This window comes from Odocoileus virginianus, unplaced genomic scaffold (genome assembly GCF_023699985.2).
Source record: "Odocoileus virginianus isolate 20LAN1187 ecotype Illinois unplaced genomic scaffold, Ovbor_1.2 Unplaced_Contig_31, whole genome shotgun sequence".
Taxonomy (NCBI): Eukaryota; Metazoa; Chordata; class Mammalia; order Artiodactyla; family Cervidae; genus Odocoileus; species Odocoileus virginianus.
Window position 1 is genome coordinate 378,511 of NW_027224348.1, and position 25,579 is coordinate 404,089.

The window sequence follows — 25,579 nt, forward strand, 5'->3', positions numbered from 1 at the left end:
TTGAGCATTACTTTGCTAGCATGTGAAATGAGTGCAATTGTGCAGTAGTTTGAATATTCTTTGGCATTGTCTTTCTTTGGGATTGGAATGAAAACTGACCTTTTCAGTTGGAGGAGATTGCCAATAACCCCACCATAGAGCTGTGTAACAGAGGACCCACAAACTGCAGAACAATCACATATTTAAATACTAGCAATGAACACATGGAAACAAAAACACAGCACCGGGAGCCCCCAGCCCCAGTGGGTAGTCACACTGGCGGGTTGCTGGAGCGCCTTCCAGGTCGCGGGCTCTAGGAAGTTTCCCTAGCGTGCCCCATGTGTCCCTGCTCCCTGAGTGCCCCCGCCCCATCCCCGTCCCCAAGAGATGTAGCTTGGCCCAGGCGCATGGCTGGCTGGCTGCCTCCTAAGCAGCAGTGGCGGTCCCATCAGTAGAGCCTCTGCCTGTGATTGGCCTCGCCCAGGAAGCTGGAGACCGATGATGAATAACTGATGTGTGGAGTAGGGTAGCCGGAAGGCGGCTGCAGTGACTGACAGTAGGGAGTGTGAGGGCCGGAGTGCAGTAGCCAAAAGCACTCTCAGAGCTGGCAGCACAGAACTAGCTGTCAGAGCCACCCGGGTCCCTGCTCCGCTGCCATCACCCCGGTGGAGTCTGCTGCCTGTGCGCAGCCTTTGTTCTGTGCCGGCTGCAGCTGACCTGGGTCTGGCCCCAGCCCACTGTGGGTGCCAGGGCAGGATCACTGCCAGTGCAACTTCCAGCCCTGCTGTCCTCCTGCTGAGAGGAGCTTGGCCGCCTGTTGCTGCTCTGACATCACAAGAGTTGCCAGAGTGATCCCCTCCAGGCAAACTCCCCATGCAGCAACCCCCTCAATTCCATGAGAGCCATGAAACCCACTCTGGTGCACAATGATGAGTAGTTCCCCTATGACTCTGTCCCTTGGCAGCAGAACACCAACCAGCCTCCCGGCTCCCTCTCCGTGGTCACCACGGTTTGGGGAGTGACCAACACATCCCAGAGCCAGGTCCTCAGGAACCCTATGGCCAATGCCAACAACCCCATGAATCCAGGCTGCAACTCCATGGCATTGGGCATGGCCACCAGCAACGCTGGGCTCAATTCCCCACAGTTTGCAGGGCAGCAGCAGCAGTTCTTGGCCAAGATTGGCCCCACTCAGCCCTACATCCCACAGAGAACATACACTCGGTCCTACTACCCTGGCAGTAGGGGCTTTGGGGCCAGTTCCTCAGCAGGCAACTGCTGCAGTGGTGGCAGTGGCAGCCACAAAAGCAGCCACAGTTAAAATGCCACTGTGATAACCTAGCAAGAAACACAGAAAAAGGGTGAAAACCAGTATGGACTGATGGGTCCCACCCACGTGTTTAATAGCCAATTCATGAACCAGCCTGGGGCTGGGGGATCTGCCTCCATGGGGCGGAGGGTGGCAACGTGAACCCCACAGGCATGCTGGCTGGCTTGACACCCTCGGGGATGAGTGGCCCTCCCATGGGCATGAACCAACCCCACTGTCCAGTATCAGCCCCTTTGGCACACATGGGTAGTGGATACCCCAGCAAACCTACCAGGGCCCTGGCCCCAGTCCCTTCCCATTCAGAGTATAAAAAGGCCATACCCTGGAGAGCCCAACTATGGCAACCAGCAGTATGGACCAAATAGCCAGTTCCCCACTCCAACACCCTGAGGCCATTCATCTCTTCCAACTACCCCAGGCAGCAGCCAATGCCCAGCCAGCTGAGCACGGAGCAGTACCTGCCCCCCACCCCCACTCCCCACCCCTACCCACCCCCGCCCCGGTCAACATGGGTCAGTGTTACAATCCAGAGCAGTTTAATGGACAAAATAACACCTTCTCTGGAAGCAGCTACAGCAACTACAGCCAAGGGAACGTCAATAGGCCTCCCAACTCTCTCACCTGTTCTAGGAAATCCCATGCCCCCCACGACCTATGGAAGCAGCATCCTCCCATATATGTCCCTCATTCAAGACTTTAAACACCCTTCCCACCTTCCATCAGGCCAAATCAAGCTAAATATGAATACTTTGATGTTGCCCCAGCCAACCACAATGATGAGCTCCGTCTCACGTTCCCCATGCAGGACAGCGTGATGCTGAGCCCTTCCACCTGAAACACAACCTTGCCATCAGCAAACACATGTTTCATCTGCAGCTCATGGTCCACCAACTGATGTTGGTGTGGAGGTCTGACCTGGAGCTGCCAGTCCAGTGGACCACCTTGAGGACTGGCAGATGAACATCAACTGGCCGGCCAGGAAGGACTCTGAGTCAGAATGACTGGCTAAAGACAACCCGGAAACTAATCCTATCACCATAAAACCCAAGACTGCGAGCCACATGGCAGAGCTGTTCTCCTGGGTTCCCTTACCCTACTACTGCTCTCCATCTAAGGGCCCTTTCCCAATAAAATCTCTTGCTCTGCCAACACATGTGTCTCCTCAGACAATTCATTTCCAAGTGTTATACAAGAGCCCAGTTTTCGGCTCTGGAAGGGGTACCTCACCCTCAACAATTGCAGCCCTAGGCCCCAGCCCATCCCCCTACCCACTCCCATCTCTGCCCAGGAGCACCACCTCCAGTGACTACAACAGCCAAGGCAACAACTATGAGGGCCATGGCAATTTTGACTTCCTCCTCAGAACCCCAGCAGGAAGCCCATGAACAACTTCATGCATAGGCTCCCCAGGTCTCCCAACCCTTGGACATGCCCAACAATATGGCCACCCCGGACAAGCCCCTCAGTCACCACCCCATGCAGGAGACTATGCCACACGCTGGCAGTTCTGACCAGCCCCATCCCTCCATACAAAGGTTTGCACGTCCCACACCCCAGCAGCCAGTCAGGGCCTCCATTACATCACAGTGGGGCTCCTCCTCCTTCCCACCTTTCCGGCAACTGCCACAAGCTGCTCCCAGCAACCATCCATACAGCAACTTGACCTTTAACCCCTCATCAGCTATAAAGGGTCAGGCCAGAGAACAAGGAGCTTCCAACATCCCAGAGCCTTTGTTGGATCTCCTTCCAGAACTCATAAACCCTGACAAGCACCTCTCATATCTGGATCCCCATCTGACCTGATTATCAAAAATAACGATGATCTCCTGAATCTCTTTGAGAACAGCTGAAGCCCACCCCTCCATTGGAGCCACCCCTCCCCACTTGGCCTCCTTCCCCATCTGCCTCCCACACTTCCCCACTGGGAACCTATGCCCTTGAACCGCCCCTGCCACAGCTTTCAGAGCTGAGGGTCAGGAGGGTGCACTGTGAAGGCAGCGCTGGTCTGGAGCCCACGCCCAGAGCAGGCCCTGAGGATGACCCTCGAGACGGGGCAACAGCCCAGGGAGGGGGCACACGCTGATGCTGGCTTCCACATGACCCTCCAGTGCCCCTCAGATTCTTCCAGCTTCTAAACTGTAACCCAGTCTCTCTGTTTCCTGGCATATAACCTTCTCCAAATGACTCTGAACCTGAGAGAGGGTGTCCCAGACCCTGGCAGCCCTGGCCCTTGGAAGAGAAGTGGTGTTTGGTGGTAATGAGAATGGCCTGCCCAGCCTCATCCCCCTCCCCTCAGCAACTTCCACCACAGAAAAGCACAAACCTCTGGGCAAGAGAACTCTTCAGGGGCCAAGGTTATCCCTTTGGCCCCAGACTGCTAAGCCAGGGAACTCTCAGAAAGTGGAGGAAAAGGACAAGATTCTGTGTTTAGGAGCAGGTGAGCCATTTACCCTCTTCCTTAGGGACTAGTGGAAATGGGAGTCAGGGCCTCCTCCAAGCCAGGATGGCCCTGGAACCACTGACTCAGGCCAGGGCCCAGCCTGGTTAGGGGGTGGGTTGAGGGGGAAGAGAAAGACCCCAGCTGACACTATTATGACCTTACTTGGGTGTGAGAAACCACACAGAGAGAGGAAAATGGCCCATAAAAAGGGAATTTGAGAACACGCATGAGAAGCTCTGGTCCTGGGTGTAATCAATCAAGTGAATGCTGCTACCACTCCCTATGAGAAGGCAAAATGATAGAATACTGAAAGAGAAACTCCCCAGGTCGGTAGGTGCCCAATATGCTACTGGAGATAAGTGGAGAAATAACTCCAGAAAGAATGAAGGGATGGAGCCAAAGCAAAAACAACGGCCAGTTGTGGATGGGACTGGTGATAGAAGCAATATGGGACTGGTGATAGAAGCAAGGTCCGATGCTGTAAAGAGCAATATTGCCTAGGAATCTGGAATGTTAGGTCCATGAATCAAGGCAAATTGGAAATGGTCAAACAGGAGATAGCAAGAGTGAATGTCGACATTCTAGGAATCAGCGAACTAAAATGGACTGGAATGGGTGAATTTAACTCAGATGACCATTATATCTACTACTGTGAGGCAGGAATCCCTTAGAAGAAATGGAGTAGCCATCATAGTCAACAAAAGAGTCCGAAATGCAGTACTTGGATGCAATCTCAAAAACAAGAGAATGATCTCTGTTCATTTCCAAGGCAACCATTCAATATCACGATAATCCAAGCCTATGCCCAAACCAGTGACACTAAAGAAGGTGAAGTTGAATGGTTCTATGAAGACCTATAAGACCTTTTAGAACTAATACCCCAAAAAAGATGTCCTTTTCATTATAGGGGACTGGAATGCAAAAGTTGGAAGTCAAGAAACACCTGGAGTAATAGGCAAATTTGCCCGTGGAGTATGGAATGAAGCAGGGCAAAGGCTAGTAGAGTTTTGCCAAGAGAATGCACCAGTCATCGCAAACACCCTCTTCCAACAACACAAGAGAAGACTCTACACATGGACATCACCAGATGGCCAACACCGAAATCAGATTGATTATATTATTTGCAGCCAAAGATGGAGAAGCTCTATACAGTCAGGAAAAAACAAGACCTGGAGCTGACTGTGGCTCAGATCATGAACTCTTTATTGCCAAATTCAGACTTAAACTGAAGAGAGTAGGGATAACCACTAGACCATTCAGGTATGACCTAAATCAAATCCCTTCTGACTATACAGGGGAAGTGAGAAATAGATTAAAGGGACTAGATCTGATAGGCAGAGAGCCTGGTGAACTATGGACTGAGGTTCATGACACTGTACTGGAGACAAGGATCAAGACCATCCCCAAGGAAAATAAATGCAAAAAGGCAAAATGGTTGTCTGAGGAAGCCTTACAAATAGCTGTGAAAAGAAGAGAAGCAAAAAGCAAAGGAGAAAAGGAAAGATATTCCCATTTAAATGCAGAGTTCCAAAGAATAGGCAGGAGAGAAAAGAAAGCCTTCCTCAGCAATAAATGCAAAGAAATAGAGGAAAACAACAGAATGGGAAAGACTAGAGATCTCTTCAAGATAATTAGAGATACCAAGGGAACATTTCACATGCAAAGGTGGGCTCAATAAAGGACAGAAATGGTATGGACCTAACAGAAGCAGAAGATATCAAGAAGAGGTGGCAAGAATACACAGAAGAACTGTACAAAAAAGATCTTAATGACCCAGAAAATCATAATGGTGTAATTGCTTACCTAGAGCCAGATATCCTGGAATGTGAAGTCAAGTGGGCCTTATAAAGCATTACTAGGAATAAAGCTAGTGGATGTGATGGAATTCCAGTTGAGCTATTTCAAATCCTGAAAGATGATGCTGTGAAAGTGCTGCACTCAGTATGCCAGCAAATTTGGAAAACTCAGCAGTAGCCACAGGACTGGAAAAGGTCCATTTTCATTCCAATCCGTAAGAAAGGCAATCCCAAAGAATGCTCAAACTACTGCACAATCACAATCATCTCACACACTAGTAAAGTAATGCTCAAAACTCTCCAAGCCAGCCTTCAGTGATACATGAACCAAGAACTTCCAGATGTTCAAGCTGTTTTTAGAAGAAGGCAGAGGAACCAGAGATCAAATTGCCATTATCTGCTGGATCATTGAAAAAGCAAAAGAGTTCTAGAAAAACATCTATTTCTGTTTTATTGACTATGCCAAAACCTTCGACTGTGTGGATCACCACAAGCTGTGGAAAATTCTGAAAGAGATCGGAATACCAGACCACCTGACCTGCCTCTTAAGAAACCTGTATGGTCAGGTCAGGAAGCAACACTTAGAACTGGACATGGGACAACAGACTGGTTCCAAATAGGAGAAGGAGTACCTCAAGGCTGGATCTTTTCACGCTGCTTATTTAACTTATATGCAGAGTACATCATGAGAAACGCTGGGCTGGAAGAAGCACAAGCTGGAATCAAGATTGCCAGGAGAAATATCAATAACCTCAGATATGCAGATGACACCACCCTTATGGCAGAAAGTGAAGAGGAACTAAAAAGCCTCTTGATGAAAGTGAAAAAGGAGAGTGAAAAAGTTGGCTTAAATCTCAACATTCAGAAAACTAAGATCATGGCATCTGGTTCCCATCACCTCATGGGAAATAGATGGGGAGACAGTGGAAACAGTGTCAGACTTTATTTTGGGGGGGGTCCAGAATCACTGCAAATGGTGATTGCAGCCATGAAATTAAAAAACGCTTACTCCTTGGAAGGAAAGTTATGACCATCCTAGATAGCATATTAAAAAGCAGAGACAGTCCTTTGCCAACAAAGGTCCGTCTAGTCAAGGCTATGATTTTTCCAGTGGTCATGTATGGATGTGAGAGTTGGACTGTGAAGAAAGCTGAGCACCAAAAAATTGATGCTTTTGAACTGTGGTGTTGGAGAAGACTCTTGAGAGTCCCTTGGACTGCAAGGAGATCCAACCAGTCCATCCTGAAGGAGATAAGTCCTGGGTGTTCATTGGAAGGACTGATGCTGAAGCTGAAACTCCAATACTTTGGCCACCTGATATGAAGAGTTGACTCATTGGAAAAGACCCTGATGCTGGGAGGGATTAGGGGCAGGAGGAGAAGGGGATGACAGAGGATGAGATGGCTGGATGGCATCACTGACTCAATGGGCATGAGTTTGAGTAAACTCTGGGAGTTTGTGATGGACTGGGAGGCCTGGTGTGCTGCGATTCATGGGGTCGCAAAGAGTCGGACACGACTGAGCGACTGAACTGATCTGAACTGAACCCGAGAAAACACACCCTCATCCCTGGTTGGTCCTTGGTGTATCCAATCAGGCACACGCTTTTACCGTCACCTATTTTGCATAGAGCGTAACCAATCAGGTCCCCCAGAGGGGAGATGGGGGGCGGGGGGGGGGGAGGTGGGAGGAGGAGACAAAAAGTATCAAAAGGAAAGCTGGGAGTGTCTTTGAGCGGCTGCCTGCAATTGTCTGTTGGATGTTAACTTGTTGCATGCTTTATTCTTGTGGTGTAATTATTTTGACATTAGGAATGCTACCTGCTGAATACAATCTTGCCTGTTTGAGGTAGAAGTAGCCCGTCGTTCTCACGAGACAAGAACCGAGGGGAAGAAGTATACCAATTGGACTTTTCCATCCAGCCAACTGCTTGCTCTTGGAATCTTTAGGGTAACTTTTTGTGGGACTGTTTTGCTCCAGACTTCCTATGCTGTCAAAGCCACGTGGCCTGTTATGCTGAGCCATCGGGTCACCGGGGTCTCGTCTGTAAATTCTTTGTGCTCCTCCACTGCTGCTGCCTGGGGCTCTCTCCTGCTCCCCCATGCACTGTCTGTTTTTGGTCTCCCTCTCTGTTGCAGGTAGGTACCTCAGCACTCCTCTGGATTTGACTGGAATATTGGCCCAAGCTGTTGACTTCTGTCCATGTACCAGATGACCCAGCATACGGTTTTCTGTTATAAAGTTGCCATCATGCCTTTCTCACCCTTTTTCCTTTTTCCTGTTGTCAAGGTATTTTTCAAACTGCTAGGTGTTCCGTATGCAAATCAATTATTTTAAGAATTGCTTTTGTAAATATCTTTGTGAATATTTTAGTATTGTCTTTGATAATATTCAACATTTTCATGACCTGGTTATAGCCTTTGCTGGTGTTTTTGAAATACCTCGACTCAACAACAAAGATCGAGTCCCTTTAAAAACAAACAAGCAAGGAGGGCCATTTGTGCAGATGAAGAGACAATAAGCATGGGTGGCTATAAGTGAGGTGAGTTAGACCAAGACCATGCCACTCACTGTTGGGAACCAACACCAGTTAGCCGCTAGAGACACACACTGCCAGGTAACACGTGGCCGTCTTTGACCAGTGAGTCGTAGCCCAAGCTGTGTCAGGCTATTGGGATGCTCTACCTACAGGTGCCTTCCTTATAAGTTCCTGCTTCCTGCCAGGCAAAGCTGTCTCAGAAAGCTCTGGGTGTGTTCTGGTTGTTATCAGGGTGTCCCCACTCTGCTCACCAACCTACCCACAGCTTTCTAGCACAGAGGGTCGATCTGGCCCCCACAACCCAGGTTCTGGGCACTTCCCTCAACCATCTCTAAGGAAGCCATGGGCTTGGCACCTGAGGTGGATTTCCTGGGTCCCCTCTCAAGCAAGCCTCCACCAGCAAGTTCAGCAAAGAGCTTTCCAGACCTGTGTTGCCTGCAGCCCGCTCTGGGCACATACTCTTCCAGAGCGATTTTGAAGCAGAGATTGGGGAGAGGGGGCAGGGCATCAAGGCATCTGGGGTTGGAACCAGCCCCAGTTGGTGACACACTTAGGTGACAATGGCTTCCCCAAGTAGGGGCGATTTTGAACTCTGGGGAGATGCTTCCTTGACCCTTTCAGATGACTACTTGGAGCCATAAGTAACCTCAGCAAAAATGATGCCTCAGCAAGCCACTTCTCCATGACAAGCATCCACCCAGCTCACAGGCCCGTTTCTGCCTCCACTCCATGGGACAGACAGGGCACAAGGGGGCAGGCTGGAAGGCCTAAACACAAGCAATCACCCCATCTTCCTGGTTTGAAGCTTTATCCATATATCATGTTCCCGTAGCCATTTTTGAAGTAACTAATACTTTCTCCCTAAGGGAAGCTCTGAACCCTCAGAGTGTTCCACGTCTGCTCTCTAGGCCTAACCAATCCAGGCAGGATGACGTGGGCAGTAGCCACTCAAGGGGCATGTATATATATATAAATAAGAAATAGAGACATGTTAACACATATATTCATTTCCCTCTATTCAAAGGGAGGGGACTGTATATTGTTTTTATTTTGTGTAACAAAACAAACAAAAAGTGGCTTGGAACTCCACCTAAACGTGGGAAAACTAGATCCTGTCTTAGCGTCTGTGAGGTCTCTCTCCGCATCCGTCTCATCATGTAATATACTCTGACTCTGTGTGGAAAGGAATTTTTTGTTCCGTTTTTGTTTTTATTTTACCTACATGTACTATTTAGCTTCAGTGTACTAGTCCTGCCACCTGTGTACTAGTATTGCCACCATTGTATTTTTATGGTGCTATGAAAGGAATGAAAAGAAACAGGTATTAAGAAGAAAATTGTAACCAAATTCATACTTTGTATAATTTTTGATATCATGATCGCAGGTGATTGACACACACACATGAACACACCCACCGTGCAGCCTGAAGTAACCCCCACAGTGACTGTTATTGGCTTTGTACACGTCTGTACAAAGCAATCATTTCATATTTTAAAGTGGTCAGAAAACGAACTGTGATTTCTAGTGTTATAAAGCTGTATGTAGTTAGATGTGACAACCTGTAATGGTTATCTAATTCAACTTAAACAAGTATATTAGATGTTCTTATGGCTATTTCATATTTAAAGATTAAAATTTTTGACTATTGATAGACATTTATATACTCTGTTGTAACACTGAGGTATCTCATTTGCCCACAATTTTTTTCTAAATAAATGGACAGAAACAAAACAACAAGAAAGCACCAAATAAAATTGCTCCTCATAAATTAAATGCTTAAGCATAAATCTGGTAAAAATGAACAGTTCCTGCATGATAAACAGTACAAAATATTAATAAAAGAAAAAAAATGGAAAAGCTGAATAAACTGAGAGATAACTAATTCCATAGATCCAATGATTGCATAGTGAAGATATCGTGCATGTGTGCATGGTAAGACACTTCAGTCTTATCCAACTCTTTGAGACCCTATGGATCATAGCCCACCAGACTCCTCTTTTCGTTGGATTCTCCAGGAAAGAATATCGGAGTGGGTTGCCATGCCTTCCTCTGGGGGATAACCCAGGAATTGAACCCGCAACTCTTAAACCACCTCCATTGGCAAGTTTTTTTTTTTTTTTTTTTTTAACTGCTAGCACTACTTGAGAAGCCCTAGTGAAGGTATCAATTTTCCACAAATAGACCTATAGGTTTAATATAATTTCTAACCATCTCAGCAAAACTTTTATATATACACAAATATAGACAAGTTGATTTGAAATGTCTGTATAAAAAGCAAAGAAACAGAACATATATTTTTTTTAATGTGGAAGAAATTTTGAGCAACTACAGTACCTGTTATTAAGATGACCTTAATACAGAGTGTTGACAAAAAAGCCCTTACATTGATGGAATAGAATAATGTGCCTATTCATAGGCTCACAAGCTAATGTACACAGAAAAGACACAAAGGCTATTCATTGGAGGAAGGATAGTCTTTTTCTTTTGTCTTTTTTTTTTTTCATTTATTTTTATTAGTTGGAGGCTAATTACTTTACAATATTGTAGTGGTTTTTGTCATACATTGACATGAATCAGCCATGGATTTACATGTATTCCCCATCCCGATTCCCCCTCCCACCTCCCTCTCTACCCGATCCCTCTGGGTCTTCCCAGTGCACCAGGCCCGAGCACTTGTCTCATGCATCCAACCTGGGCTAGTGATCTGTTTCACCCTATGTGCACCCCAATGTTCATCACAGCACTGTTTATAATAGCCAGGACATGGAAGCAACCTAGATGCCCATCAGCAGACGAATGGATAAGGAAGCTGTGGTACATATACACCATGGAATATTACTCAGCCATTAAAAATAATTCATTTGTATCAGTTTTAATGAGATGGATGAAACTGGAGCCCATTATACAGAGTGAAGTAAGCCAGAAAGATAAAGACCATTACAGTATACTAACACATATATATGGAATTTAGAAAGATGGTAATGATAACCCTATATTCAAAACAGAAAAAGAGACACAGATATGCAGAACAGACTTTTGGACTCTGTGGGAGAAGGCGAGGGTGGGATGTTTCAAGAGAACAGGGTAGTCTTTTAATAAAGTGTTGAAAAAATTTTAATGGTGTTGAAAAAATTGAACTTTGATATGCAAAATAGTGAATACTTACTTACATCTCAGATACTATAGAAAGATTAATTCAAAATTGGTCATAAATCTAAATATGAAATGTAAAGCTTAATTCTCTTAGAAGAGATAAGTGAAAAGCTCCAAGACCCACGATTAGGCAAAAATTTTTTTAGACATGACACCAAAATTATGAACCATAGAAAAGAAATATGATTTATTTCACATAACAAAATTCTTTAAATTTTACTCTAAGAAATATCCTGACAATAGGATGAAAAATCAAGTTTACAAATGGGGAGAAATTTGTAGCACAGTACATATCTGATAAAGGACTTATATCTAGAATATATGGAGAACTCTCAAAACTTAATAGTTTAAAACAAAACAACAGAGTAATGGAAATTAAAGCAAAAATAAACAAATGGGACCTAAATAAAGTTAAAAGCTTTTGAGCAACAAAAGAAGCTATAAGCAATGTGAAAAGCCAGCCTTCAGAATGGGAGAATATAATAGCAAATGAAACAACTGACAAAGAATCTCCAAAATATGCAAGCAGCTCATGCAACTCAATGCCAGAAAAATAAATGACCCAATCAAAAAGTGGGTCAAAAAACTAAACAGACATTTCTCCAAAGAATAAATACAGATGGCTAACAAATACATGAAAAGGTGCTCAATATCACTCTGTATCAGAGAAACGTAAATCAAAATCACAATGAGGTACCATCTCATGCTGGTCAGAATAGCTGCTATCAAAAAGTCTACAAAAAATAAATTCTGAAGAGGGTGTGGAGAAAAGGGAACCCTCTACACTGTTGGTGGGAATGCAAACTAATACAGCCATTATGGAGAACAGCATGGAGATTCCTTAAAAAATGGGAAACAGAACTTCCATAAGACCCAGCAATTCCACTGCTGGACATACACACCAAGGAAACCAGAATTGAAAGAGATACATGTACCCCAATGTTCACTGCAGCACTGTTTACAATAGCTAGGACATGGAAACAACCTAGATGTCCATTGGCAGACAAATGGATAAGGAAGTTGTGGTACATATACACAATGGAATATTACTCAGCACAGAAAATAACACATTTGAATCAGTTCTAATGAGGTGGATGAAACTGGAGCTTATTATACAGAGTGAAGTGAGTCAGAAACAGAAACACCAGTACAGTATATTAATGCACATATGTGAAATTTAGAAAAATGGTAATGACAACAGAAAAAGAGACACAGATATAAAGAACAGACTTTTGGACTATGTGGGAGAAGGTGATTGTGGGATGATTTGAGAGAATAGCATTGAAACATGTATATTATCATATGTAAAATAGATGACCAGTGCAAGTTCAATGCATGAAGCAGGGCACTGAAAGCCAGTGCTCCAAGACAACTCAGAGGGATAGGTGGGGAGGGAGGCAGGAGGGGAGTTCAGGATGGGGGATACATGTACACCTGTGGCTGATTCATGTTGATGTATGGCAAAAACCACCACAGTATTGTAATTAGCCTCCAATTAAAATAAATAAATTAATTTAAAAATATCCAACTCAAAAGTATGTAAAATACAGGAACAGATGTTCTAACCAAGAAGATTTAACAGATGGCAAACTAAGTACATGAAAAGATACTTAATATCATTAGCCATCAGAGTAATGCAAATTAAAATCACCATAAGATATTAAAGCACACCTATCTGAATACCTAAAATTAAAGATCAGAAACAGCACCCAAAGCATATGAGAGTGCAGAGAAACAGAATAATTTGTACATTGCTGGTAGGAATGCATAATGGTGTGTACAGTTTTTTTTAAATCCATTTGATGGTTACATTTAAAATTAAACATGCAACATATGACCTAGACATCATATTCTTGGACATTTAACACAGATATATGAAAACTTCCATTTACAGAAAATCTGTGCATGAATGTTTATATCTGCTTCATTCATAACAGCCCAAATTGAAAGCATTCTATGCGTCCTTTAAATGGTGAATGTTTAGACAGATTATGGTAAATATGTAGCATGGACTGCTACTTAGCAATTAAAAGGAGTAAGCTGTTGATACACATAAGTTGAATGAATCTCAAGGGAAGTATGATGGGTTAAAATGTCAATCCAAACAGTTTGTATACTGCATGATTCCATTAATATAACATTCTTGAAATTAACAAAAATCTAGTAATAGATAGAGGACAGATTTTTCATCGCCAAACATTGGAAAGGGGAAAAGAAAGCAGGTGGCTGTGGTTATAAAAGAGAAAAAAAATGAGATTCTTGAGCTATTGGAGTTTTCCTGTATCTTTACTGGTTGTGGTTACACAAATCTACACATTTGATGAAACTACACAGAACTACACATACACACATACAAATGAGTGAATGTAAAATTAGTGACATCTGAATGTTTGGTGCATTTACTAATGTCAATTTCCTGATTTTGATGATTTACTCAACATGTTACCATTGAGTGAAACTGATGGCTACATAGAAATTCTGTGCTATACATGCATCTTCCTGTGAATTTATAATTATTTTGAAACAAATAGTTAAGAAATATAGGACTTAAAATATCATAGCAACAATACCATTGTCATACCTAAAAATTAACAATAATCCCTTACTCTCATCAAATACAGTAAGTCCCTTACATATGAATGAGTTCCATTCCAAGAGCATGTTTGTAAATCCAATTTGTTCATAAATCCAACAAAGTTAGCCTAGATATCCAACTAACACAATGGGTTATATTCTACTGTACTATAATAGGGTTTATAATAATTTTCACACAAATAATACATAAAAAAAACACAAAAATTAAATAAAACATTTTTAATCTTAAAGTTAGTACCTTGAAAAGTACAGAGTAATATAGTACAACAGCTGGCATACAGTGGCTGGCATTGAGTGAACAAGCAAGAAGAGTTACTGACTGGAGGAGGGAGAGGAAGTGGGAGATGGTAGAGCTGAAGGATCATCAGCAATAGGAGATGGAGGGCAAGCTGCAATTTCACTCATGCCTAATGTTGATGGCACAAGTTCTGGTTCCTTGTTGGATTCATTTGTATCTACCTTCTTAAAAAAATGATCAGTGTTATCTGAGTAATAGCTCTTCTTTTTATCTCATCATAGATGCCATAGTAGCACTGGGTTGTATTCTGAATGGCTGCTGCAACCTTCGTGTACCATTCTACATTCAGGTCCTGTGCCTCAAAACTAACAGTGCCTCCTCAAATACAGAAAATCTCCTTGCAGTTTCCTGCATTCATGAATTTCTTCAGTTACTTCTTCCTCTTGTCTCTCTTTATCCTTTCTCTGGGCCTCCAATTTCATCTTTTTACTTTGTTCCACTCTCTCAATTATTTTCACTTTTGTTTTCATTGTTATCATTTGGTGCTTCTTAGCTGTACCAGCTACATCACCACTGCTTTTATGCTTGCTTCCAGACATTCTGGGCTTGAAATAAAGATACTGTACTTCTGAACTATATACAGTACTGCACATTAAAGTGCAGAAAAACACAACCACTTGTAGAGGATATACCAATGTGACAGTGTACATGAGAATCAGGAACTAAGTTACATGATTGGGCCTGAAAGTGCATGTTTGCATATTTGAAAGTTCACAATTTGAAGGTTTGTATGTAGGGGACTTATTATATTCAGTCAGCGTTCTAATTTCTATCTATCCTCAAAATATCTCATTCCCTATCTTTCTCAACACACACACACATGCACACACACACCACATACTTCAGTGTATATTTTGAGTCATGATCAAAATTCTGTAGATACAATGTAGTTGGTTTTATGTCTCTTAAATCTCTTTTAACCCATTGATTCTCTATATTTTTGTCATGATACTTTATTTGCTGAAGAATATATATCATATATGTATTAGAATTTCCCATGGTGTGATTTTTGCCAAGTGAATCCTTGTGATGTTGTTTAATATGTTACTCTGTCCTCTGTTCAGTTCAGTTCAGTTCAGTTGCTCAGTCGTATCCAACTCTTTGCTACCCCATGGACTGCGGCACACCAGGCCTCCCTGTCCATCACCAACTCCCGGAGTTTACCCAAACTCATGTCCATTGAGTCAGTGATGCCATCCAACAATCTCATCCTCTGTCATCCCCTTCTCCTCCTGCCCCCAATCCCTCCCAGCATCAGGGTCTTTTCCAGTGAGTCAACTCTTCGCATCAGGTGGCCAAAGTATTGGAGTTTCAGCTTCAGCATCAATCCTTCCAATGAACACCCAGGACTGATCTCCTTAGGATGGACTGGTTGGATGTCCTTGCAGTCCAAGGTACTCTCAAGAGTCTTCTCCAACACCACAGTACAGAAGCATCAATTCTTCAGCGCTCACCTTTCTTTATGGTCCAACTCACACCCATACTGGAAAAAGCATAGCCTTGAGTAGACAGACCTTTATTGGCAAAGTAATATATCTGCTTTTTAATATGTTGTCTAGGTTTGTCATAACTTTCCTTCCAAGGAGTAAGCGTTTCCCGCCCCCCCCCCTTGGCTGCAGTCACCATCTGCAATGATTTTGGAGCCCCAAAAATAAAGTCAGCCACTGTTTCCACTGTTTCTCCATCTATTTGCCATGAAGTGATGGAACTGGATGCCATGATCTTTTTTTGTTTCTTTTCTGAATGTTGAGTTTTAAGCCAACTTTTTCATGCTCCTCTTTCACTTTCATCAAGAGGCTCTTTAGCTTTTCTTCACTTTTTGCCATAAGGGTGGTGTCATCTGCATATCTGAGGTTATTGATATTTCTCCTGGAAATCTTGATTCCAGCTTGTGCTTCTTCCAGTCCAGCGTTTCTCATGATGTACTCTGCATATAAGGTAAATAAGCACGGTGACAATATACAGTCTTGACATACTCCTTTTCCTATTTGGAGCCAGTCTGTTGTTCCATGTCCGGTTCTAATTGATGCTTCCTGACCTGCACGCAGATTTCTCAAGAGGCAGGTCAGGGGGTCTGGCATTCCCATCTCTTCCTCTGGTATTCCATCTCTTCCCATCTCTGTCCTCTGTAGTTCCTTTGGATCCAGAGTCTTGATAAGATTTAGATTATTTTGTCGGGGCTTGAAGAGTGGCAGGAGTACACTATAGATTGTGTTGTTATCAAGAGATTTTTTCTGTCTGGTTGGTTGTCTTGCTTTGCCTAAGTCTATTAATACACTAGAAAATAAACATGATTTGATTTCAAGATTTTCAATTAACAACTGTGCATTTTGAAGCTATGTTTGCTTATAGAAATTCAGTATTTGTGTCAGAATACATCCATCGCATGCCTAATCAACTTCTGGCTAATTGCATAATTACCATAACTGTTTGCCTAATTGCCAATTACCTAATTATTTATAATAGGCGGTTCTAATGTGAAAAATGGTGAATAGAAAGTTAGAGGTCAATTCCTAGGAAGCTAAAAAAAATATTTACAATAACTGTAATCAGCAATCAATACATATACAGAAGTGTTCAGAATCTTGCCTTATATTCACATGGCTCTGTTTCATTGGTGAGATATTTTACACCTAATATGTTGGTTAAAATGGTAATGAAATTTAGGACTATGTTTAATAAACTATGACACCAATGATCAGTGCCTAGTCCTTGAAGTTAAAAAAAAGACTTTCTTCTGTTTGCCCCTCAGGATAACCCTCACAATGGATAAGTACACTGTATAAAACTTCATTTAGAGGGGCTTCCCTGGTGGCTCAGTGGCTCTGCCAATGCAGGAGACAAGGGTTCAATCCCTGGTCCAGGAAGATCCCACATGATGTGGATCATCTAAGCCCATGTGCCACAGCTATTGAACCCGTGCTCTAGAGCGCAGGAGCTGAAACTATTGAAACCCATGTACCCTAGAGACTGTATTCCACAAGAAGCTACTGCAATAAGAAGCCTGCACACTACAACTAGAGAGCAGCCCCTGCTGTGTGTAACCAGAGAAGCCTGAGCAACAATGAAGACTCAGAACAGTCAAAAATAAGTAATTTAAAAAAGCATAATGATTTTATTTAGAGATATATTTCTTCTTATTTGCTCTATTATTTTATACTACTATTCATAAACAAATAAATGTTAATTATATTAAAACAATTTTAAATTGATTGGCAGGTATGAAATTACCAATATGTTGACTAACAAAAGACAGACACTGTTTGAACTGGAGTTTTGGTTAATGTCCTGTAATGCATTAGAAGAACAAAATAGTTTCCTTATTTGTATCCACTTAAACTCAAGAGAATGAGAACAATGCAGGAGAAATTCACAAGATAAATAATTTACTGATTTGATTTTTACATATTTCAAGTTACCTGGGATATTAGGAAAAAGTTTTCAGAATTTGATGAATTATTCAACTTTGTCCTCTGTTAAACTCTGGTCCACACTTTCCATTTTACCAAATTTGAGCTATTTTACCTTGAAATACTCACACCCCTTTCTACATTACTGCCTTTTCACCTGGAAATCCCTAGGATTGCACTGCCCCACATTTTACCTCTTCTAGGAAAACAATCATTCCTTCTTCAAAATCCAAAATTTCAATAACATATTCTTTACAATCCCATCCTCATCACAGTTAATCACTTTTCTATTCTTGTCCTCATCTGAATTATCATATGTACCATAGTGTACTGTATTTGTCTTTTACTTGACTTTTGTTCCCTTCAACAGATCCTTAAGGGCAGCAATTCTTTTTTGATCATGTGTGTATCCAGTTTATAATATAGTGCCTAACACACGGAGACACTTAGTGAAATCTTAATTAGGTGCTCTGAAGCTGAACTTCCTATATATGGTAACAAATTAGATCATATTGAAGATATTAATGGATAGCCTGCCTGTCTCTTCTATCCATGGAATTCTCTAGGCAAAAATACTAGAGTGGAGAGCCATTCCTTTCTCCAGGGGATCTTCCCGACCTAGGGATCAAACCCCGGTCGCCTGCGTGCAGTCAGATTCTCTACCATCTGAATCAATATGAAAGTCTGGGATGTGAAATTTAAGAAAACTATTTTGTATGTGACTTTGAAAACAAATATGACAGCAAAATAGAGAAAGGTAAATGATCATAAAGTATTATAATTTGACCAGAGAAAGCTTTTGTAAAAATTTTCAGTTCAGTTCAATCACTCAGTCATATCCGACTCTTTGCGACCCCATGAATCGCAGCATGCCAGGCCTCCCTGTCCATCACCAACCCCCAGAGTTTACTCAAACTCATGCCCATTGAGTCGGTGATGCCATCCAGCCATCTCATCCTCTGTCATCTCCTTCTCCTTCTGCCCCCAATCCCTCCCAGCATCAGGGTCTTTTCCAATGAGTCAACTCTTCTCATGAGATGGCCAAAGTATTGGAGTTTCAGCTTCAGCATCAGTCCTTCCAATGAACACCCAGGACTGATCTCCTTTAGGATGGACTAGTTGGATGTCCTTGCAGTCCAAGGGACTTTCAAGAGTCTTCTCTAACACCACAGTTCAAAAGCATCAATTCTTTGGCGTTCAGCCTTTTTTGTAGTCCAACTCTCACATCCATACATGACCAATGGAAAAATCATAGCCTTGACTAGATGGACCTTTGTTGGCAAAGTAATGTCTCTGCTTTTTAATATGCTATCTAGGTCGGTCATAACTTTCCTTCCAAGGAGTAAGTGTCTTTTAATTTCATGGCTGCAATCACCATTTGCAGTGATTTTGGAGCCCCCCAAAATAGTCTGACACTGTTTCCACTGTCTCCCCATCTATTTCCCATGAGGTGATGGGACCAGATGCCATGATCTTAGTTTTCTGAATGTAGAGCTTTAAGGCAACATTTTCACTCTCCTCTTTCACTTTCATCAAGAGGCTCTTTAGTCCTTCTTCACTTTCTGTCATAAGGGTGGTGTCATCTGCATATCTGAGGTTATTGATATTTCTCCCGGCAATCTTGATTCCAGCTTGCACTTCTTCCAGCCCAGCGTTTCTCAGGATGTACTCTGCATATAAGTTAAATAAGCAGGGTGACAATATACAGCCTTGAGGTACTCCTTTTCCTATTTGGAACCAGTATGTTGTTCCATGTCCGGTTCTAACTGTTTCTTCCTGACATGCATATAGGTTTCTCAAGAGGCAGATCAAGTGGTCTGGTATTCCCATCTCTTTCAGAATTTTCCATAGTTTACTGTGATCCACACAGTCAAAGGCTTTGGCATAGTCAATAAAGCAGAAATAGATGTTTTTCTAGAACTCTCTTGCTTTTTTGATGATCCAGTAGATGTTGACAATTTGATCTCTGGTTCCTCTGCCTTTTCTAAAACCAGCTTGAACATCTGGAAGTTCAAAATTCACATATTGCTGAAGCCTGGCTTGGAGAATTTTGAGCATTACTTTACTAGGTGTGAGATGAGAGCAATTGTGCCGTAGTTTGAGCATTCTTTGGGATTGCCTTTCTTTGGGATTGGAGTGAAAACTGACCTTTTCTAGTCCCGTGGCTACTGCTGAGGTTTTCAAATTTGCTGGCATACTGAGTGCAGCACTTTCACAGCATCATCTTTCAGGATTTGAAATAGCTCAACTGGAATTCCATCACATCCACTAGCTTTACTCGTAGTGATGCTTTCTAAGGCCCACTTGACTTCATATTGCAGTATATCTGGCTCTAGGTGAGTGATCACACTATCGTGATTATCTAAGCCATGAAGTTTTTTTTTTGTTTGTTTGTTTTTTACAGTTCTTCCGAGTATTCTTGCCACCTCTTCTTAATATTTTCTGCTTCTGTTAGGTCCATGCCATTTCTGTCCTTTATCAAACCCATCTTTGCATGAAATATTCCCTTGGTATCTCTAATTCTCTTGAAGAGATCTCTGGTCTTTCCCATTCTGTTGTTTTCCCCTATTTCTGTCCATTGATTGCTGAGGAAGGCTTTCTTATCTCTCCTTGCTATTCTTTGTAACTCTGCTCTCTATTAAGTGGAGTGTTTCCTTTTATAACAATGATAAACACATGCCTGCTTTTCACACATTGCAGAATTTGAGGATTATACCAACCTTGTAAAACAAAGCACTGACATTGAGTTGACAGTTCTGTTAGATCTGTCATATCTAACTGTTGATGAAGATCCAATTTTGACTAATCTGAATAAAATAGTTTAATTTAATTTCAATTGTTGCTACTATATATTATACTTGTGTGTGTGTTAGTCACTCAGTTGTATCTGATTCTTTGCGACCCCATGGACTGTAGCCCGCCAGGCTCCTCGGTCCATGGAATTCTCCAGGCAAGAATACTGGAGTGGGTAGCCATTCCCTCCTTCCGGGGATCTCCTGACCCAGGGATCAAACCCAAGTATCTTATGTCTCCTGCATTGGCAGGTGGGTTCTTTACCGTCTGAGCCACCAGGGAAGTCTACTGTGTTTTAGAGATAGACACAAATATGGCACTATGGTTAGATAAATGCTCTTAAACTATGCATTTTAAATGTGTAATTTTATTCTTACATATACCCAAAGAAAATTAGTCATTTCCCTTTGGTAAAAAGAAAAAAAAAAATTAAGAGGAATCCTTAACTTTAAAACGTGCATAACAAACACTCATTTTTAGATACAAACTAGGAAAACAGCTGTTAGAGACCAGTGAGACTAGTCAAAAAAAGGTATTCTCACTGCAAATTACCTTCCTATCTCAGACCTTGCCTATCTCATTCAATCTTTTCATGATTTGAAAATGAAATCTAAATATCTTCAATGAGTTTTGTGTTTATCTGTGTGAACAGTTGTACAACTTGGGCCTAATTAACAGTTTATCATCTGAGAGTTATGACATTGTAAATGTAGCTCTCAACCAATTATTAATGTTTATTATTTTCCAGTTTATATAGTCTTTGAAATATTATTTTTCTCCTAAACTATTACCACTTTTGTTTTCCACTTTTAAAATTGGTTTGTAAGTCCTTGATTTTATTTTTTAATTTTTTTGAGAAATATGTGTCTAAAGGATCAATGATAAATAATAATGGAAACAGTCTTAGGAAAACTTCAGAATTTAGATTAAAGGTAATGATCTTGAATTTAGTATTTTCATATAGCAAAAAGAAATAGTTGAAACTAATGATAGAAGGAAAGGAAGTATATAATGAATACAAGGTATATTTAGATATGGGATTAACCACTGACAATTCTAGTTTGTTTTTTATAGCTGTATCAAAAGAACCCCAGTGACTGTGTTTAGTAAAGTTTAACACCTTACAACTATCACAGACCCCAGGGAATGAATGAAAGTGAAAGGTCTTATGCACAAGATTTAGAAGCTCACACTGAATTCTGTTCAACACTGTAGTCATAAAGTGCTCAGCTTTCCTATTTAATGTGATATTTTATTATTTGATCTAATGCCAAAATTAGGAAAAATATATTTCAATAACTTAACTTTTTCAAAAGAATCTTCAGCCAAGAGATAGCACCAGCACATTTTAATGATGATAAAGATCTTAGATTAAGCAAATTCCTTTCTATTTACAAGACATGTTGTGAAACCTCAAGTGATTGTGATTATTATCACATGCAAATAGATTCTATTTGGTAGAGAATAGCAGCGTGGTACTATTAATAATTTATCTGTAATGGTTATTGAAACTGCATATGAGGAGATAATATTTCATCAAGACTGGAATGATAGGAAGGAAGCAGCAAAACAAAGATATGGGGTAAGGGTTTTCCAAGAAGACTTGATATTAAATTTCTTGATATTAGATTCAGCTTGGATTATTTAAGTAGAAGAAAGAGGTCCGTGAGGTTGAATGTAATGACTGGTTAGCAGGGAGCTATTCAGATGTCTAATAGTTTATGATAAACTGATTAATATTCTGGGTATTGTGGGGAGACATTGAAGTTTAAGTAAGGGTCTGACACAATTTTATTTACCCTTAAGAATTTTTAATATGCTTGTTATATGGAATAGGTTATGACCAGAATAAAGGCAGAGAGACAAAATACAGTTTTCTTTAGTAATCCATACAAGAAATGATGGTTTGAATTAGGTAGCATTAGAGAAGCCAGGCAGGCTACAGTCTGTGGGGTCACAAACAGTCGGACATGACTGAATGACTCACTACTATGTTAGTAGCAGAATTATTGGGATAGGTTTCCCTGGTGGCTAAAATGGATTAAGAAAAGTTTATATTTAGTGGGGTCTATAGAATGCATTGCTAGATTAAATTTATAATATGAGGAAAGAGAGGAATCAGAGATATTCCTTGGTCTGGGGCCCAAAAAGGTAGATGCAGGATGATACAATTTATTGAAATGGGGAAGCCTGGAGGGAGCAGATTAAGAGGTGAATAGTTTTAATATGATTTTTTTTTTTTTAGGTTGGACGCTACTGTTGGACATTCAGTTTGAAATGTCTAGTCAGTGGTTAAATATTGACGATGTTGAAGTTATGATATTGGATCAAATGGTTTAAGGAAAACTACCAATATATATATTGAAATGAGAAGGAACAAAATAAAGTTTGACTTGCTTCCAACACTTAAATAACAAGTAAGTTAGGAGGAAAATGAAATACTGCAGAGGCCCAGAGACCAAAAGTGTTTTCAGAATTAGGGAATGTTCAGTTGTATCAAATATTAAGAGGATAAATAAGAGGTAGACAAAGGATTCACCATTAACTTTAGCAAATATATGTCATTGGTAAACTTGAAAGGATCATTCTTATTGAAGTAATATGAGTGAAGGCCTAGCTGAGGAAATAATGAGCAGTGATTTAAAGGACAAAAAATACAAAACAAATACTTTTTCTAAGGAACTTTCTTATGAAGGGTTGTAGTATTAATATAATTAGACTCTATTTGGCATATGAGGTATGTTCATGAAAATGTCTAGTAGGGAAATGCATATATGCATATATTCCTTGGTGGCTCAGAGGGTATACACACATATTATGTATTTTAAATATAGAGAAAAAGGAGTAAATGTCATTGCAGGAACCAGGTAATATTCATCCTTGACAGCAACTTTAAGAATCTTCTTAAAATTTCCTTTGTGTATATAAATACATTTTGACTTTTAGATTTGTCACTGTCAGGAATTTAAGAGCTCTTAGGAGGTAAATTTCACTTACCTGAGTTACTACTGTTTAGGTCATCATTTCTAGATCAATAGATCTATAGATTGATACTCATATGATATTTTCTTTTACATTTTTAATTTCCAAATCATACAAACACTACAGCAAACAACAGCAATATGTTTTTCTTTAGTAAAAAACATAATCTCAATTACAGTGTTACAGTCATCAATAATTAGTTTGTTTAGGAACACCATGGCCTAGCAAATACAAAAATGACAGTCCTTACATAGGAAATTCCAACAACTATGTTCATAAAACAATTGGTGCTCTATTTATAAAAATATCATTGGAGTTAACAAATTATCTATCTATCTATGGTGGTGGCTTGAGCTAGATAATAAACACATATACATGTACCCTCTGTGATCTGATTTCTATTATTTCAAATGGCATGTTTGCTGACAATGTGCTGGGCAGGTTATTTTTGATATGAATATCAGATTAAAAAATTCAAAATTATCTACACTGATTTAACAAAGGTAATGCAAGAAGAAGAGGATTACTGTAGGACACAAGTCTCAGATTGGCAAACTAGAACTTTCTCCAATCCCAAGAACTTGAGGTTGCTCAGAAGATTAAAGGCTCATCATTCTTAAACATTCAGCTTTTTACTCAAACTCAATTCCTTTCTTTTCGGGTTAAATAAAAGCTTCCTCATAAAGAGAAGTTGCTCAGTCGTGTCCGACTCTTTTTGACCATAGCCCACCAGGCTCCTCTGTCCATGGGGTTTTCCCAGCAAGAATACTGGAGTGGGTTGCCATTTCCTTCTCCAGGGGATCTTCCTAACCCAAGGATTGAACCCAGGTCTCCCACATTGTAGGCAGACGCTTTACCTTCTGAGCCACCAAGGAAGTCCTCAGTGGAATTCTAGCACTGGATATCTATCTCTAAAGCCCTGTATTATACATGCACACTTGTACATATTTTAAACAAAGTAAAGCTGACTAAAAATCTCTGTGTAGCACTGAAGACTTATAAATTTATAATCCTTTCAAAATCTATATGAAAGACCTTCATCCTTTGACTAAATACACATATTCTCAGTCACTCAGTCATGTCCGACTCTTTGCGACCCCCACAGACTGTAGCCCGCCAGGTTCCTCTGCCCATGGAATTTTCCAGGCATGAATACTGGAGTGAGTTGCTATGTCAGTACTCCAGGGGATCTTCCCCACCCAAGGGAAGGTGTCTCTCTTGCAACTCCTGAATTGTTAGAAGGATTCTTTACCACAAGCGCCACCTGGGAACTCCACATACATATTTAGGAAAATGCTCTGTAGGTTGACTCAAGTAATGATTCTTGTATTTATTAAGCAGCTGTCAACTTAACTTGCTGGCTGAAACAGCTATATTGCTGTTTTAAGCCAAATAGCAGCGTTGGTCCAATTGAGAACTAATTGTGACTTTATTTTTTTTTTAATTCAGCAGTTCAAACTGATACAAATTTCACATGGAAATATTATTGTATTACCCTATTAGTACATTTTATACCATTCTGATCTGTTCTTCTCTATCATTTTTGGAGAAATATATTGCTTAAAAAATATAAGAAGATACTCCCTCCTTTTTTCCCCTTCCTTATTCACAGAAATCTTTTATTAGAAGAACATAGTCTTATAATTCCTACTATTCAGTGATTCATGCTTTTATTTTAATTATTAGATGGAAAATGTCACATTCTAAATTATAATAATTGCAATAAAAATGGGTAATTTGATACAGTATTTTCTACATGAATGGATAGAGTACAAAGTCAGAGCAAAGAAAAAAAGAAAGCAGACTAAGAAGCTATTGTATCAGAACTAATTAAAAGACTGAAGAGCAACATTTTGAATTGCAGCTTGTTTGAATAATGAATCAATTATAAGAGGTAAATAGCATTGACAAGACTTCTAGTAACTGCTGAATGAAGTAATATCAATTAAACATAAAAGTAGCATTTAAAAAGTCACAGAAATAGTTCAAAAGATAACATACTTCATAAAACAGATATGGAAGAGTAAAATATTAAGGATGACATGGACAAGTATGACATTATGCACCTTTGTCATGCTGTGAAATATTCACTTTGTTAACCCAGTTTAGTGAAATAATAGACACTTTTGACATCACCTCACCTTCTTGATTATAATTAGAAAATATCTTTATATAAAAGTGCTTTTAATGAGAAAAAGTAAAAGCAATTAGGCAAAAATTAGGGTTATAAAATCCTATTTAATACTGATGTCTTATTAATCGCT

At 40.7% G+C, this 25,579-nt stretch overlaps 1 pseudogene; it reads left to right on the forward strand.

Moving 5' to 3' along the window:
* The first annotated feature begins 203 nt into the window (after positions 1-203).
* On the forward strand, positions 204-3,159 carry LOC110130533 (zinc finger MIZ domain-containing protein 1-like; annotated as a pseudogene).
* Positions 3,160-25,579: the final 22,420 nt, after the last annotated feature.